A 16,254-nucleotide genomic window follows, 5' to 3' on the forward strand; every position below is an offset into this window, starting at 1 on the left:
TCTGCCCGTCACAAAAGATTTACAACAGGATTTGTCCGCGTTCAGTTTGGCCTGCAGCAGCAGGTCTTTTCCAGGGGCACCACGAGGAGGAACGGACTCACCCCCATACACTGCTTAGTCATCTTCTGCTTATAATTTAGATATTATCTTCTGCTCTGATTTTTAGTCTTATGCTTAATGTTCTTCCGCTTTTTGTTCTGCAGCTTCTTGTATTTCTGCTTCTTGGTTTTCTGTCTCTTGTTCTTCTGTATCTTGGTGCTTGTCTTCTCTTCTTTGTCCTCTTGGTCAACTTCTTCAGGGTCATCTTCTTGGTCTTCTTCGGGGTGGTCTTCAGGGTCGTCGTCTTCAGGGTCGTCGTCTTCGGGGTCCTCGTCTTCTTAGGGTTGGTCTTCAGGGTCCTCGTCTTCAGGGTCCTCGTCAGGGAGATCCAGAGTGATTACCAAGAACCATTTCAAAAAGCTTGAACTTGGAAATGTAGCAAGTTACAAGAAAGCTGAGGAACTACCGAGGACCAGCTGACGGTACTGGAACCCGGATGGGTAGCAGAAGGTACAAGAGCCAATGGAAGTGCCGAAGACCAGCTGACGGTACTGGAACTCGGTTACTAAGCAGGAGGTACCTGTGCCAGAAAGCACTACCAAGGACCAGCAGACGTTGGTGGAACTTGGATACTGAGAAGGAGGCACCTAATCCAAAGGCACTGCCGAGAACCAGCTGACGGTACCGGAACCCGGGTGGGTAGCAGAAGGTACCCATGTAAAAAAAAGTTCAAGGCCGCGAGCCGGCCGCAGTTACCAAAACCCACAGTCCTATTAGCACTATGGAACCAGCCTTCATTGCCAGATCCCGCAGCCCACATAGGAGTCACCTAAACTGCAGGCACCATAGAGTCGGCTAACCCGACCGCAACACGACAGGACAATGCATTGGAGGCAAAGTGACGTTGACACTACCCGGAAACAGCTGGCGTGCTGGAACCAGGCTGGGCAGGAGGGAGTACCCGTGCCAAAGTCACTGCCGAGAGCCAGCTGACGGTACTGGAACCCGGATGGGTAGTAGAAGGTACAAGAGCAAATGGAACTACCGAGAAACAGCTGGCGGTGCTGGAACCCAGGGTAAATACTAAAAACAGAGTGGAGCCAGGGGTGTAATTGGAGCAAGTTTTAAATCAGTAGTACAGTGGATGTGGACAAAGCAGGAGAATTTGCCGGACACACAGCAGGGGAACAGCTGACGTTACTGAGCCCCAATAACACTGGAGCAAGCGTTGACTGTGCAGACGGCACTTCTGAGCAGCAGCTAGCGGTATTGGAGCCCAGGGTAAATACTAAAAACAGAGGAGCCAGAGGTGTATTTGGAGGAGGTTTTAAATCAGTAGTACAGTGGATGTGGACAAAGCAGGAGAAATTGCCATCCGCACAGCAGGGGAACAGCTGACGTTACCGAACCCCCAATAACACAGCAGCAAGTGTTGACTGTGCAGACGGCACTTCCGAGCGCCAACTGGCGGTGTTGGAGCTGAGGGATAATACTGAAAACAGAGGAGCCAGAGGTGTATTTGGAGGAAGTTTTAAATCAGTAGTACAGTGGATGTGGACAGAGCAGGAGAAATTGCCGTCCGCACAGCAGGGGAACAGCTGACGATTCTGAACCCCAATAACACGGCAGCAAGTGTTGACTGTGCAGATGGCACTTCCAAGCGCCAACTGGCGGTGTTGGAGCTCAGGGATAATACTGAAAACAGAGGAGCCAGAGGTGTATTTGGAGGAGGTTTTAAATCAGTAGTACAGTGGATGTGGACAGAGCAGGAGAAATTGCCGTCCGCACAGCAGGGGAACAGCTGACGTTACTGAACCCCAATAACACGGCAGCAAGTGTTGACTGTGTAGACGGCACTTCCGAGCGCCAACTGGCGGTGTTGGAGCTCAGGGATAATACTGAAAACAGAGGAGCCAGAGGTGTAATTGGAGCAACTTTAAAATCTGTAGTAGTGAGAATGTGGACAGAGCAGGAGAAATTGCCGTCCGCACAGCAGGGGAACAGCTGACGTTACTGAACCCCAATAACATGGCAGCAAGTGTTGACTGTGCAGACGGCACTTCCGAGTGCCAACTGGCAGTGTTGGAGCTCAGGGATAATACTGAAAACAGAGGAGCCAGAGGTGTATTTGGAGGAGGTTTTAAATCAGTAGTACAGTGGATGTGGACAGAGCAGGAGAAATTGCCGTCCGCACAGCAGGGGAACAGCTGACATTACTGAACCCCAATAACACGGCAGCAAGTGTTGACTGTGCAGACGGCACTTCCGAGCACCAACTGGCGGTGTTGGAGCTCAGGGATAATACTGAAAACAGAGGAGCCAGAGGTGTAATTGGAGCAACTTTAAAATCTGTAGTAGTGAGAATGTGGACAGAGCAGGAGAAATTGCCGTCCGCACAGCAGGGGAACAGCTGACGTTACTGAACCCCAATAACACGGCAGCAAGTGTTGACTGTGCAGACGGCACTTCCGAACACCAACTGGCGGTGTTGGAGCTCAGGGATAATACTGAAAACAGAGGAGCCAGAGGTGTAATTGGAGCAACTTTAAAATCTGTAGTAGTGAGAATGTGGACAGAGCAGGAGAAATTGCCGTCCGCACAGCAGGGGAACAGCTGACGTTACTGAACCCCAATAACACGGCAGCAAGTGTTGACTGTGCAGACGGCACTTCCGAGCGCCAACTGGCGGTGTTGGAGCTCAGGGATAATACTGAAAACAGAGGAGCCAGAGGCGTAATTGGAGCAACTTTAAAATCTGTAGTAGTGAGAATGTGGACAGAGCAGGAGAAATTGCCGTCCGCACAGCCGGGGAACAGCTGACGTTACTGAACCCCAATGACACGGCAGCAAGTGTTGACTGTGCAGACGGCACTTCCGATCGCCAACTGGCGGTGTTGGAGCTCAGGGATTACAGTTCAGGTGGTAGAAACATGAACAGAACAGGAGACCTGGATACTGTTGCCAACCAATTATTTATTCTGGAAGAGGACTGGCAAATTCATGAGAGATCCAGGCCTTGTTCATTTTGAGAAAAGTAAGCCGGTCAACATTATCGGAGGATAGTCGCATGCGACGGTCTGTTAGTACACCACCTGCGGCACTAAAGACGCGTTCCGATAATACACTAGCAGCAGGGCAAGCTAGCACCTCCAATGCATACTGACTAAGCTCTGGCCATGTATCCAGCTTACAGACCCAAAACTTGAAGGGAGAAGAGCCGTCTGGGAGTACACTAAGAGGGCAAGACATGTAGTCTGTCACTGTAGCACCCCGAGGGCTCGGCTGCTACAGGGGTATTGCACCTCAAACCAGAGGTGTGATATTCCACTCCCGAGTAAGGATGGAGTGTGGACCAGGACTCAGTAAGCTGCATGTACCACACACACCCCATTTCCGAGGGACAGCTCAACGGTGCTCCCAGTAGACAGAAGTGCAGGCACGACAGCATCTGTCCCTGGCTGGAGTGGGGAGGGGGTGGAATACCCAGTGGTGTAGGAGCAGATAGGGGTGGGTCTCTGGGCATAGGTAGGAGCCCATTGGTTGCTAGTCACCTGGGCTCGGGTGTTAGAAGGAGGTATAAAAGGTGGGCACCATCTTAGAACAGGGTTCAGTCCAGTTCAGTTCAGAGAGGAGGAGAAGAAGACAGGAGCTCAGCCAGAGAGGACTGACAGGGAGCTGTGGCTCAGTCTGGGCCCAGCTCCAGAGGCAGGCCTGGAGTGAGGCCAGAAACAGCAGAAAGAGAGAGGAGAAGGAGCGGAAAGGAAAGTAAGAAAGGAACTGGAACAGAGAAGAAAGGAAGCAAGGAACACAGAGAGGCCCAGAGACACGAGGACCGAAGGAACCCCATATGCCCAGAGGAGATACAGGGTGAAGGGTTGGCAGAACAGGGTACCGGAACCCAAATTGGTGGAGGCAACAGATTCCTCAGCCAAAGACCGGAGGTTGTTACCACGTCTTGGTGCGACCCCTCACTACATCCACCAGAAAGGCATACCGTATAGGGTCAGGGAAACCGGGAGAGGTTTTGCCAACAGAAGGACCGAGGAAGCTGGACAAAGGTGGGTCACTGGTGGGGACGGCCAGAGAAAGGTAGAGAAGGGAGCTCTGAACCACACTCTGGAATTACCTGGGAGTTGACCGAGTCCCTTGCCTGATGGACGCAGCACGGCTCGGGCAGTCATCGCCTGCAGCATTGACATGAACAACTGTGAGTAAAGCATTGAAAACTGCAACCGCACGTCTCTGTGGTTCCTCGCCGCACCAGCACCATTAGCACTGGGACGCTCACACCATCACTCCCATCATCTCTCACATTAGCTGCCCTGGGGCAATACTTCTCCCGTGGGGAGTTATCCCATACTCGGCTGCGCAAACAACATCAGCCTCAGCGGTCGGCAGCGCAGCGGCGGTCCCCACTGACCGCAATCCACGGGTGGCGTAGTCGGACATTTGCTATACATTAAGACTGCCACTGGTTTGACCACCCTGGGCACGGACCGGGTCACCGCCAAATTGAGACTACAACCCCCAGCGATCCGGCTCCGGGTATCCCCCTGCACAGCACAGGCCCAGGGGGCGCGTCAACTTTGGCGTAGCCGGCAGGATCATTATCAACCCACCACAAGCCGGTATTGCGTGCCTGGAGAAAACTGCACATGTACCTTAAAAAGAAGTCTCCCGCCATTTCCAGAAGTTTCCCGCCATCCGGAGCCGATTCCCGCAATCGGACGCCATCTTGGACCGTTTCCCGCCGTCTTCATCCGTTTTTCCCACCCTGGCAGAGCGGACGCCATTATGTGTGCACCAAAAGACAGCAGGAAGCCACCTCCCATCTTGGGCCAGGTCCCAGAATTGCGCCAAAGAAGGAGCCCGCCCCCACCAGCCATGAGTGCAGCAGTGGAGATGTCCATCAACGTGGGGGGGCTGCCCCTGAGGGTGATTGTCAGCAGATGCCCCCAAGATCAACCCCCATGGGGGCGGATAGGAAAGAAAACTGAGGGGCTGGGTGCGGCCTTGATCAGTCTGGACCTGCTGCACCCGAAGATGGAAGGAGCAGAGAACTCCACCAGCACCCTGGCCCGCCCGCAGCCTGCTGCAAGCTGAGCCACCCTGCAGCCTGACTGAGTTGCTGGCCCAGCTGCCTAGAGACCCGGACAGTGCGCGCGCAGCGCTGGAAGACCTAAACAGAAGAATGGTCCGGGCGCAGCGGGATGTGTTTGCCGGATGGAAGGGGGAGATGACCCGGCAGCACGAAGGCAGCCAGCGGAGGACCCGCCGGGACCGGCAGCTGCAGACGACGCCGCGGAGGAGGCCATGGAGACCGAGGCAGGTAATGGGGACGCCACCACCCCAAGCCCTGGGAACACCAGCCTGCCCTCACCCTCCGTTGCGGGACCCAAAGCCCCGGGGACCGTACCTGACACCACGCCTCCACTGCCGCCAGCTAGGCCTCAGGCAGCGAGAACCGTCATCACGCCCCGCCCCGCGCTGTGCCCTCTGAACCCGGGCGCCGTAACGCGGGAGACGTCACAGGCCAGGACGCAAGGCCCAGCACACCCGGGCGCCGCTGCCTCACCAGCGCCCCCTACCTTGGCGGTGCCACCCCCGGGCGCGACCAACAAGCGACCACCGGCCTGGTCGCAAGGCCGAGTGCCCAAGGGCGCTGCCACACGTCCGAAGCCCGCGGTGCCGCCCCTGGGTGCGGACCTGTACGCCCAACATACCAGCCCGGACGGGCTACCCTTTGAGTGGCCACCAGAGTTTGACAACCCCCGTCTCCGGGGAGAACAACCCCTGAGCGAGCCTCTGATCCCGGCCCCAGAGCCCGCCAACATCGCTCCATCCCCGCTGGAGGATGCCCAGTTTGCATGGGACCCCACCGGCGAGAGTCTCATGGGGTTCACCCAGGAGACCCGAGCAGAAGCAGCCCAGCGCCTGGATTGCTGCCGTCAGCAGCTGGCCACCTATGAAAGAGAACGGCGGCAGAGGCGCATCAGGGAGGAGCGTCTCCGGGCCAGGAGCGCGGAACAGAAAAGGAGGGCCCGACAAGACACCCACGCCATCCGCGGTCCCAGAGCCACCGGGACCGTAGTCAAGTTCCAGCTAGAGCATGGCTGGGGCTTCATCAGAGACCCGGAGGCTGACAATGACGTCTTTGTCACTAGAAGGGACGTTGAAAGCCACCTGCCAGAGGGACATCACGGCCGTGACCTGTACCCCGGTGACTTGGTCACCTACACCCGGCACAAGGGCGCAAAGGGACTGTACGCCCTCCACGTTCACCGGCTCACGGAGGAGGAACTGCAGTACCGCCCAGACACGGAGTACACTGAGGGTCCAGACGGATCAGAAGATTACCCGGAAGAGCAAGGAGCATCAGGAGGACACCGTTACCAGTGAACGGTAAAGTGGAACTGTACATAGTTACCCGTACGGGTATAAGAACTGTTGCTGACTGAAGTGTGGTCCCCGTTGGGACTAGTGTGGAGTTATTAAAGGGACTGTTACCTGTGTGCCCCTAATCCCTAACCAGGCTGAGGACTGTGAGCAGCCACTCCCTTATCCCCACTGGCCGAGGACTGAGAGCGGCCACCCCTGTAAATAGTTGCGCTTCCTAAAGCGCCCCCTACTGGTTTTATACAAAAACCGCAACGTCTACCTCAAGGCAGATTAAATGGACTGTTGCACCTTTTCCTGGTCGCAAGTTGCACAGCGGCCAGAGCTCAAGAATGTTCTACTTGAAAAAGTTTTATATTGAAAAGTTTTATATGCTGCTAGAATAATAATGCAAATGTTTCATGCGATGTTTTATATGCTAAAAGAGTTCCGGTAGTTTTGACCATAGCTAGTGACAGAAGAATGTTAAAGAAAAGAAAAAGAGTACCAGCAACGTTAAAAGAGAAAAGAGCCTCCCATAAAGGGATGGGTTTATAGTTATTGTCTTATTTACGAATGCATTCTAAAAATTTGTATGTTTAAATTTTTGTGCTCTTTTACAGCCCGAGGACGTGCTGTGATTTACCAGGGGGGAATGTAGCACCCCGAGGGCTCGGCTGCTACAGGGGTATTGCACCTCAAACCAGAGGTGTGATATTCCACTCCCGGGTATGGATGGAGTGTGGACCAGGACTCAGTAAGCTGCATGCACCACACACACCCCATTTCTGAGGGACAGCTCAATGGTGCTCCCACTAGACAGAAGTGCAGGCACGACAGCATCTGTCCCTGGCTAGAGTGGGGAGGGGGTGGAATACCCAGTGGTGTAGGAGCAGATAGGGGTGGGTCTCTGGGCATAGGTAGGAGCCCATTGGTTGCTAGTCACCTGGGCTCGGGTGTTAGAAGGAGGTATAAAAGGTGGGCACCATCTTAGAACAGGGTTCAGTCCAGTTCAGTTCAGAGAGGAGGAGAAGAAGACAGGAGCTCAGCCAGAGAGGGCTGACAGGGAGCTGTGGCTCAGTCTGGGCCCAGCTCCAGAGGCAGGCCTGGAGTGAGGCCATAAACAGCAGAAAGAGAGAGGAGAAGGAGCGGAAAGGAAAGTAAGAAAGGAACTGGAACAGAGGAGAAAGGAAGCAAGGAACACAGAGAAAGGCCCAGAGACACGAGGACCGAAGGAACCCCATATGCCCAGAGGAAATACAGGGTGAAGGGTTGGCAGAACAGGGTACCGGAACCCAAATTGGTGGAGGCAACAGATTCCTCAGCCAAAGACCGGAGGTTGTTACCACGTCTTGGTGCGACCCCTCACTACATCCACCAGAAAGGCATACCGTATAGGGTCAGGGAAACCGGGAGAGGTTTTGCCAACAGAAGGCCCGAGGAAGCTGGACAAAGGTGGGTCACTGGTGGGGACGGCCAGAGAAAGGTAGAGAAGGGAGCTCTGAACCACACTCTGGAATTACCTGGGAGTTGACCGAGTCCCTTGCCTGGTGGACGCAGCATGGCTCGGGCAGTCATCGCCTGCAGCATTGACATGAACAACAACTGTGAGTAAAACATTGAAAACTGCAACCGCACGTCTCTGTGGTTCCTCGCCGCACCAGCACCATTAGCACTGGGACGCTCACACCATCACTCCCATCATCTCTCACATTAGCTGCCCTGGGGCAATACTTCTCCCGTGGGGAGTTATCCCATACTCGGCTGCGCAAACAACATCAGCCTCAGCGGTCGGCAGCGCAGTGGCGGTCCCCACTGACCGCAATCCACGGGTGGCGTAGTCGGACATTTGCTATACATTAAGACTGCCACTGGTTTGACCACCCTGGGCACGGACCGGGTCACCGCCAAATTGAGACTACAACCCCCAGCGATCCGGCTCCGGGTATCCCCCTGCACAGCACAGGCCCAGGGGGCGCGTCATCACCATCTGACGGAAACATTGCCTCCTGCTGACTGGAGCCGTCTGTGATGGTGTAGACATTTGTGGCGGCGGGGACACAAAACTTTGCCACATTTCGGCCATACTGGTCTTGCCTTGTGCTGAGGCGCTGCTTCTGCTCCCTCTTTGTGCAGAGCTTCCTCCACTGCCTCGACGCACTGAGCTGCTTTGTAAAGCACTAGCAGCACTGCTCTCGGTTGGAATGGAGAACATGATGGAATGCACCAGTGCATCTTGGTACTCCCGCATTTTACGCTCCCGGTTCAACGGTGTTATGAGGCTTTGTAAGTTGTCCCGGTAGCGAGGATCTAGGAGGGTGGACACCCAACAATCAGTCGTGTTGAGAATGTGGGCGATGCGGTGGTCGTTTCTCAGGCACTGCAGCATGAAATCAACCATGTGCTGCAGACTGCCAACTGGCCAAGAAACGCTGTCCCCTGCTTGAGGCGTGATCTCTGCCTGCTCTGCATCACCCCACCCTCGCTCTAGATACTGACTACTAGAGCATTGTGTACCTCCCTCCTCTGGACAGATGTCTTCCTCATCCATTGACTCCTCCTCATCCTCCTCACAAAGTGTCCCCTGCCTAGGCCCTTGTGAGGAACCACGTTGCGCAGACTGTAGAGAAGCAGATGGCATTTGTGACTCCTCATCCTCCACCTCTTCCAAAACCTCGTCCCTTAGTGCTTGCAGTGTTTTTTCAAGCAGGCAGATAAGGGGGATAGTCATGCTGACTAGTGCATCATCTGCACTCGCCATCCGCGTGGAATAATCGAAGGCACGCAAAACGTGGCAAATGTCCTTCATAGAGGCCCACTCAGTGGTGGTGAAGTTTGAACGGCGCGCACTGCGACTTGTTTGCGCCTGCTGCAGCTGGTACTCCATTACTGCTGCCTGCTGCTCACACAACCTCTCCAACATATGTAACGTTGAATTCCACCTGGTGGGTAGGTCACATATGATGCGATGTTCCGGAAGACGTAATCGGCCCTGCAGAGCTGCAATGCGTGATCTTGAATTGCTGGAACGCCGCAAGTGAGCGCACTCTATGCGGACCTTGTGAAGCAGTGCATCAAGATCCGGATAGTCCCTCAAAAAACTCTGCACGACCAAGTTGAGCACATGTGCCAGACATGGGATGTGAGTGAGGTTGCCTAGGCCCAGAGCTGCCACCAGATTTCGGCCATTGTCACACACTACCATGCCTGGCTAGAGATTCGCTGGCACAAACCACACGTCGCTCTGCTGCTTGATGGCATTCCAGAGGTCCTGCGCTGTGTGGCTTCGATTCCCCAAAGAAATTAATTTTAATACGGCCTGTTGATGTTTGGCCACGTCTGTGCTCATATTGGTCACCATAACAGGTAACCGTTCACGGGTCGATGTGGAGGTAGACCGTGACGGCTCCTGCAGCGCTGATTCAGAGGAACTGGAGTATGAGGAGGAGTCAATGTGTACAGACTGGATTCCTGCAATCCTTGGAGTTGGCAGAACACGTACAGCGCCACTCTCAAGATCTGTACCCGGCTCCACAACATTTAGCCAATGGGCAGTGAGGGAAAGGTATCGTCCCTGTCCATGCTTACTGCTCCACGCATCGGTGGTCAGGTGGACCTTGCTACTGACGGCGTTTTTTGTAGCGCATGTTTAATTTTTCCCTCCACATGATGTTGCAGGGCAGGGACGGCTTGCCTGCTGAAATAAAAGCGGCTGGGCACGTTGTATTGTGGGACTGCCAATGCCATAAAGTTAAGGAATGTGTCAGTCTCCACCAGCCTGAATGATAGCATTTCAAGGGCCAGTAGTTTAGCAATGCCAGCATACAGAGCCTGTGCTCGGGGGTGGTTTGCCGAGTATGGGCGCCTTTTCTCCCATGCCTGTGCTAACGATGGCTGTAGACTGGCCTGGGAGTGTGAGGATGACTGGGAAAGTGGTGCTGTGGGTGGAATGACACTGTGTCTCTGTACAACAGTGCCAGAGGTTCTTCCATGGCGATCCTGTGAGGAAGCTGAACCAGCTGTGTGTGAGCTGGAGGAAGAGGCTACAACACGAGCTGAAGAGGTGGTAGGTGGCGCTGTATGTTGGCCTAGGTCTTCAGTGTGTTTTTGTAACTCCACCACGTGCTTGGTCCGCACATGTTTCCACATATTTGTGGTATTGAGGTTGCTGACACTTTTCCCTCTTTTCACCTTCTGATTACACAGCTTGCATTTGACAAAGCAAATGTCATCTGCAACTGTGTCAAAAAAGGACCAGGCACTGCAAGTCTTGGGAGCGCCCGCTTTGGATTTTAGAAGAGCCATGCTCCTAATGGGTGCCGAAGTGGAGGCTACAGGCAACCAAGTCTGCCCCCTCCCTCTCCCTCCTTTTTGGGCTGTTCGGGGAATCTCTTCCTCAGAGCTGCTCCCACCACCTTCCTGTCCCTCACGCCATGATGGGTCAAGGACCTCACCATCTACACCACCCTCTTCAAACAACTGCTTCTCCTGGGTAGTCTCGACAGCACAGTACGCACCAGAAAGTGGCAACTGAGTCTCATCATCAGATGCGTACTGAGGTGTGCTGCTGACCATAGGCACTGGCCCACCCGCCTCTTCAGATTCAGAGAGACAAAACGGTTGCGCATCACTGCATACTACCTCTTCTTCAAATTCTCGAATTCTGCTTGGCTGGCCCCCTCTTTCCAAGCCAAGAGATTCAGAGAACAGAAATAGAGATGGCTCCTGTCCAGGGCTCTCTGACTGCCTGGGCAATTTGGCAGGTGGTGAAGAGACAGATGGGTGCTCTTCAGTGCTCAGGACCTGAGAGGATCTGGAACTAATTGAAGTCGATGCGTTAGCTGCCATCCATCCGACAACGGCTTCAATTTGGTCCTCCCGCAGCAGTGGGGTATGGCTAGCTCCTACAAAGCAGCGCATAAAGGACTGTTCCCAGGTAAAACTGGGGGATGCTGAGTCACTGGTGCCCGCAGCAGGCACAGAATCCCCACGTCCTCTCCCTGCAGGCACAGAATCCTCACGTCCTCTCCCTGCAGAAACTCCACGCCCACGCCCACGCCCACGACCACATGCCTTACTCCCTGCCTTCTTCATCTTGGCAGACTGATAAAGATAGGCAGAAAAGTACTAAGGGCTTAGTGTGCTTATTCCTGAACAGCTGCTAACAGGTATAAGAAACACTCATTTTATAAAGTGTGGACTAGACTTTAATATGAGCTAATGTGGCCTACACAACTGTAAAGTGGAGTGTTTGGTGAACTTTATTTAGGTTTTTTTTGTCACAAAAAGACACTGGATGTGCCTAAAGATGTAATAACGATAGTATTACAAACTTTTTGTAGCCATTACAATATAGGAAGGTAACCTACAATGCAATAGATGAGGCTACAAAAAATAGGCTAATACTAATCTGGCTGGGGCTGCAGGGCCCAATGCTGCAGAAAGGCTCCTCTAACTACTCCTATATAGTGTGTTTGGAACCAATTTAGCTGAATACGTATGGAACCACCACACTAATAGGAGATATCAGGAAAAATTATGAATTGGCAAAAAAGGACAATGTATGAGGCAGTGACACACACTGAGTGCACTACAACCAGACGTGGTTGAAGCACACACTACAGGGTGAGCTGCACTCACACACAGAGACCTTGCAGAAAGAGGTGAACAGCACAGAGAACTGTGCACTAGCACTGCAAGGCACAGCGATTTATAAAGTAGCTTGGGTAAAGCAAAATAGACCAAATAGGTAGCTAAAACTGTCCCTCAGAACAACAGCATCCTATCCATAACTGAATTCACAGCAGAGTGAGCTCAAAATGGCGGCGGCGGCTTTTATAGTGCATCATGACATAATTTCAGCAGCCAATCACAGCCATGCCATTAGTTAAGATGCCTACACGCCTAACAGGATGTGCCCACACTTCTTAGGATCCTCATTGGCTGAATAAAATGAAAACGGTTCATTGCATTATGGGAACTTCCGATTCCGGTATACGATACTGCAAAAGTATCGGAATTAAGTATCGGAATTCCGATACCGCGAATATCGGCCGATACCCGATATTTCAGTATCTGAATGCTCAACACTACACATGATGGAAGCAAGCAATCCAATCCAGGAAATACACTATTATAGAAATAATCAAATTTTATTGAAAAATAAATATTAAAGAATAACCTATCCAGCATGAACACTGAATTCATTAGGTTATTTATATTTGATGATCAGCAGATATGTTTAATATGAGTTAATGATTTGTTCAAAGCCAGTATCAATATGCATTGTCTATCATATCATTAAATTATCTTTCTTTCCTAAAAATACTTTTGCAGACTGGCTGTTCACACGCTCAGTATTTGGTCAGTATTTTACATCGATACTTGTAAGCAAAAACCAGGAATGGGTGAAAAGTGCATGTGTTTCTATTATACTTTTCCTCTGATTGTTCCACTCCTGATTTTGGCTTACAAATACTGAATTAAAATACTGATGTGTGAACGTGGCCTTAAGGTAGGTTTACACCACCCGACTTGAACAATCAATAATAGATCATTCAGTGTGCATAGGCTGACATTGTTCTTGGCAGCTCAGATCCTGTGTACAGAGGATGATGCATTTCCAAAAATGATCATCTATTCTGCAGCACAAGAGATCATTTCACTCAACGAACAAGCGTTTTAATCGTTCATCGGGTGATACGGTAGGTAGCCTGTTTACACAGCAAGATTATTGTACAAGATAATCTTGTTGTGTAAATGAACTCTTAGATATGTTTTTATGTTTTAGAGAAGATAGAAGATGATAATAATAATAACAATATTTTATATAGCTCCAGCAGATTACACATAGGATATCTATTATGTTGGTAATTGATGCAATTAAACAAACATTTAAGAATAAACTAAAGTAATTGCATTCATACTTCTTCCGGGAGACCAGCTATAAAATTAGATTTGTTTATACAGTGATAATTATTCTCCATTTTAATGACTTACAGTGCTCTAATTAAATGGGTTTTTGTAATGTTGGCAAACATATTGTCTCTGATAATGAGAATGACATTCCAGGCAACAAGAAACAGAAACTTGATGGCCAAGAGGTCAATTAATGCAGCCTTGGAGATTTGCTACTGTTGTAAAGATAAGAAAGTACTTCTGAGAATAGCCACATGTCTAATGAAAAATCTTTATACAGCGCAAGTTTATACAGAGAGTGGAGATAATGGACCGGTGTAAGACGTGTTAGGTGTTCACATCACAAATGTAATTTTACCCATCCATCTGGCAGAGCATTAACCTTTGTCCATATTACTGGCATAATATAAATAGGTTTAAAGCACCACTTCAGCATTTTTTTTTCACCACTGGAGTGGCGCTTTAAAGGTAAGTTCCTTGCCCCGGTCATATACTCGCCCTTCGGCGTCTTCCCCGCTTTTCATCATCGCTCCGGTCCACCCACGCCATCTTGTGACAGTAATTTCTGACTGTCCGGGAATCAGAAGCAATGTTATAAGCTCTCAATGCAAGTCTATGAGGGCCAGCACGAGGCTAGAACGAGGCTCTCATAGACTTTTATTGAAAGTGACCTCCGCGCCACTCCATGAAACACTAGAGCTGCCGGCAGGTCACTTTTCACTGGAGACCGACAGGAGCGGGGGTTGAAAACAGATGAAAACACTGGAAGGTGAGTATCAGACAGGGGCAGGGGACTTATATTTAAAGCGCCACTCCAGAGGTGAAATTAAAAAAAAAAACGACTAGCCACTAACAAAAGTCAAATTTCTTGAACTCTCCCTACTTTTTAATATTTTTATGTGTAACACTCTATAATACAACTTAAAGGGAACCTGTCAGAAACTTTTACACTTCCTACAAAAAAAAATAATAGAATTGTGTAATCCTTTACAAGATAAGCCAGGCGATCTCTCTATAACCCCAAAGTACTGCTCCAGCAGCAGAAATCATGTTTTGAAATTGCGTCTAGAAGTGCATTGGGGAGTGATGATGCACTTACAGCTCCTCAGTCTCACACTGTATTTGCTACCAAGCAGCACCCTCCCAAGGCGGATTGACAGGTCGATTCCACTGGTATATTGGCCACTGTCCTGTCAATCAGCCAGGGGATGGTGCTGCTAAATAGGAAATACAGTGTGAGGCTGAGGAGCCGTAAGTGCATCATCACACCCCAATGCACTTTCAGACGCAATGCAAATACAATTTCTCACTGCTGGCTAATTCTTTGAAGTCACAAAAGGAACTTTCAAAGGGCTGCACAATTATATTAATGGTTTGGGGAGGTAAGTTACAGCTAAGTTGCTTCATTATTCATTTTAGATATATTAGATCTATAAATGGATGCAAAAGTTTACCGTCAAGTGAAGCAATAAATGTTGTAATTTTGTCATGTCTGTTCTATATATGCTATAATCATGCTCCACATTTAGTATTTATAGTATACCCGCAAAACCCAGCAATTAACAAAAGTATATGAACATACTGCCTCCAATGAAATTAGTGCGGCGCAATTTGATTTCCACCTGCCATCCTCAGTAATTAGATCAGCTATACTTCTCGCTACCTATTAACACCTGCTGGATCAATTTCCTCTCATGTTATAATCACTGTATTGAAATGCAATTTGCCAGTCTAATATTTTGATAAGTTACCTGAAAAATTATTCCTACCAGCAATTTCATTTCCCTCCATTTTTACATATGAATTACGGCTGTTTCAACCTTTCTTAATTTAATTTGTAGACCTCCAGTATGTGAATAGAAGTGGATTCCTGGAACTTTTAACCTTGTAAGTCTGTAGGGAAATACACAATTAGATGGGGAGAAAATTACTAGTTGCTAAAAAAACAGTATAAAAATGACAGTAATATATATATACCTGGGGCTGTAGAGGAACACAGTGCGGTATTATTGCACGATCTCTTCGAAAGTTCATTATTATTTTTTTGATTTATACTCATATTGCTATCCTCTCTGTTTCCTTTGCTGCCTTTATGGGGATTCATAAAAGTATATCTCGTGTGTGTTGTAATGGACCTGGTATACTTAGTATGTTACAAATGCCATGTGTGATTTATCATTTAGAGAGGTGTGTGTTTATGTGTATACATACAGCGGTGAAATAAGTATTGAATACGTCACCAATTTTCTAAGTAAATATATTTCTGAACATATATTTGTCACTAACAACCAAACCATAGTTCTCCAAAATTTAAGTTACGTGTAATAATGAAAAATGACACAGAAAAAGTATTGAACACATGAAGAACGAGAGGTGCAAAAAGCCATAGAAAGTGATGACACCAGTTGAAATCTGTTAGAAAGTAATCCTGCCACTTAGGGAAAAATAATATCAGCTGGTTTTACTTATTGCCTATAAAAATGTGTCTCATTACCGAGGTGCCGCACAAGAAACATCTCATGATGGGTAAAACCAGTGAGCTGTCTCAAGACCTTTGCAACCTTATTGTTGCAAAACATACTGATGTCATTGGTTACAGAAGAATTTCTAAACTACTGAAGGTTCCAGTAAGAACTGGTGGGGTCATAATCTGAAAGTGGAAAAAACATCTTTTCACCATAAACCAGGTACGATCAGGTGCTCCTTGCAGGATTTCAGACAGAGGAGTGTAAAGAATTATCAGAAGAGTTGTCAAAGAGCTAAGGACCACCTGTGAAGACCCACAAAAAGACCTGGACTCAGCAGGTACAATTGTTTTAAAGAAAACAATAAGTAATACAGTCAACCTCCATGGCCTGTATGCACGCTCACCATGCAAAGCTCCATTGCTGAACAAAAAGCATGTCCAATCTCGTTTTAAAG

This window comes from Phyllobates terribilis, unplaced genomic scaffold (assembly GCF_046119375.1).
Source record: "Phyllobates terribilis strain yellow unplaced genomic scaffold, ASM4611937v1 Scaffold_9__5_contigs__length_417890890, whole genome shotgun sequence".
Classification (NCBI taxonomy): domain Eukaryota; kingdom Metazoa; phylum Chordata; class Amphibia; order Anura; family Dendrobatidae; genus Phyllobates; species Phyllobates terribilis.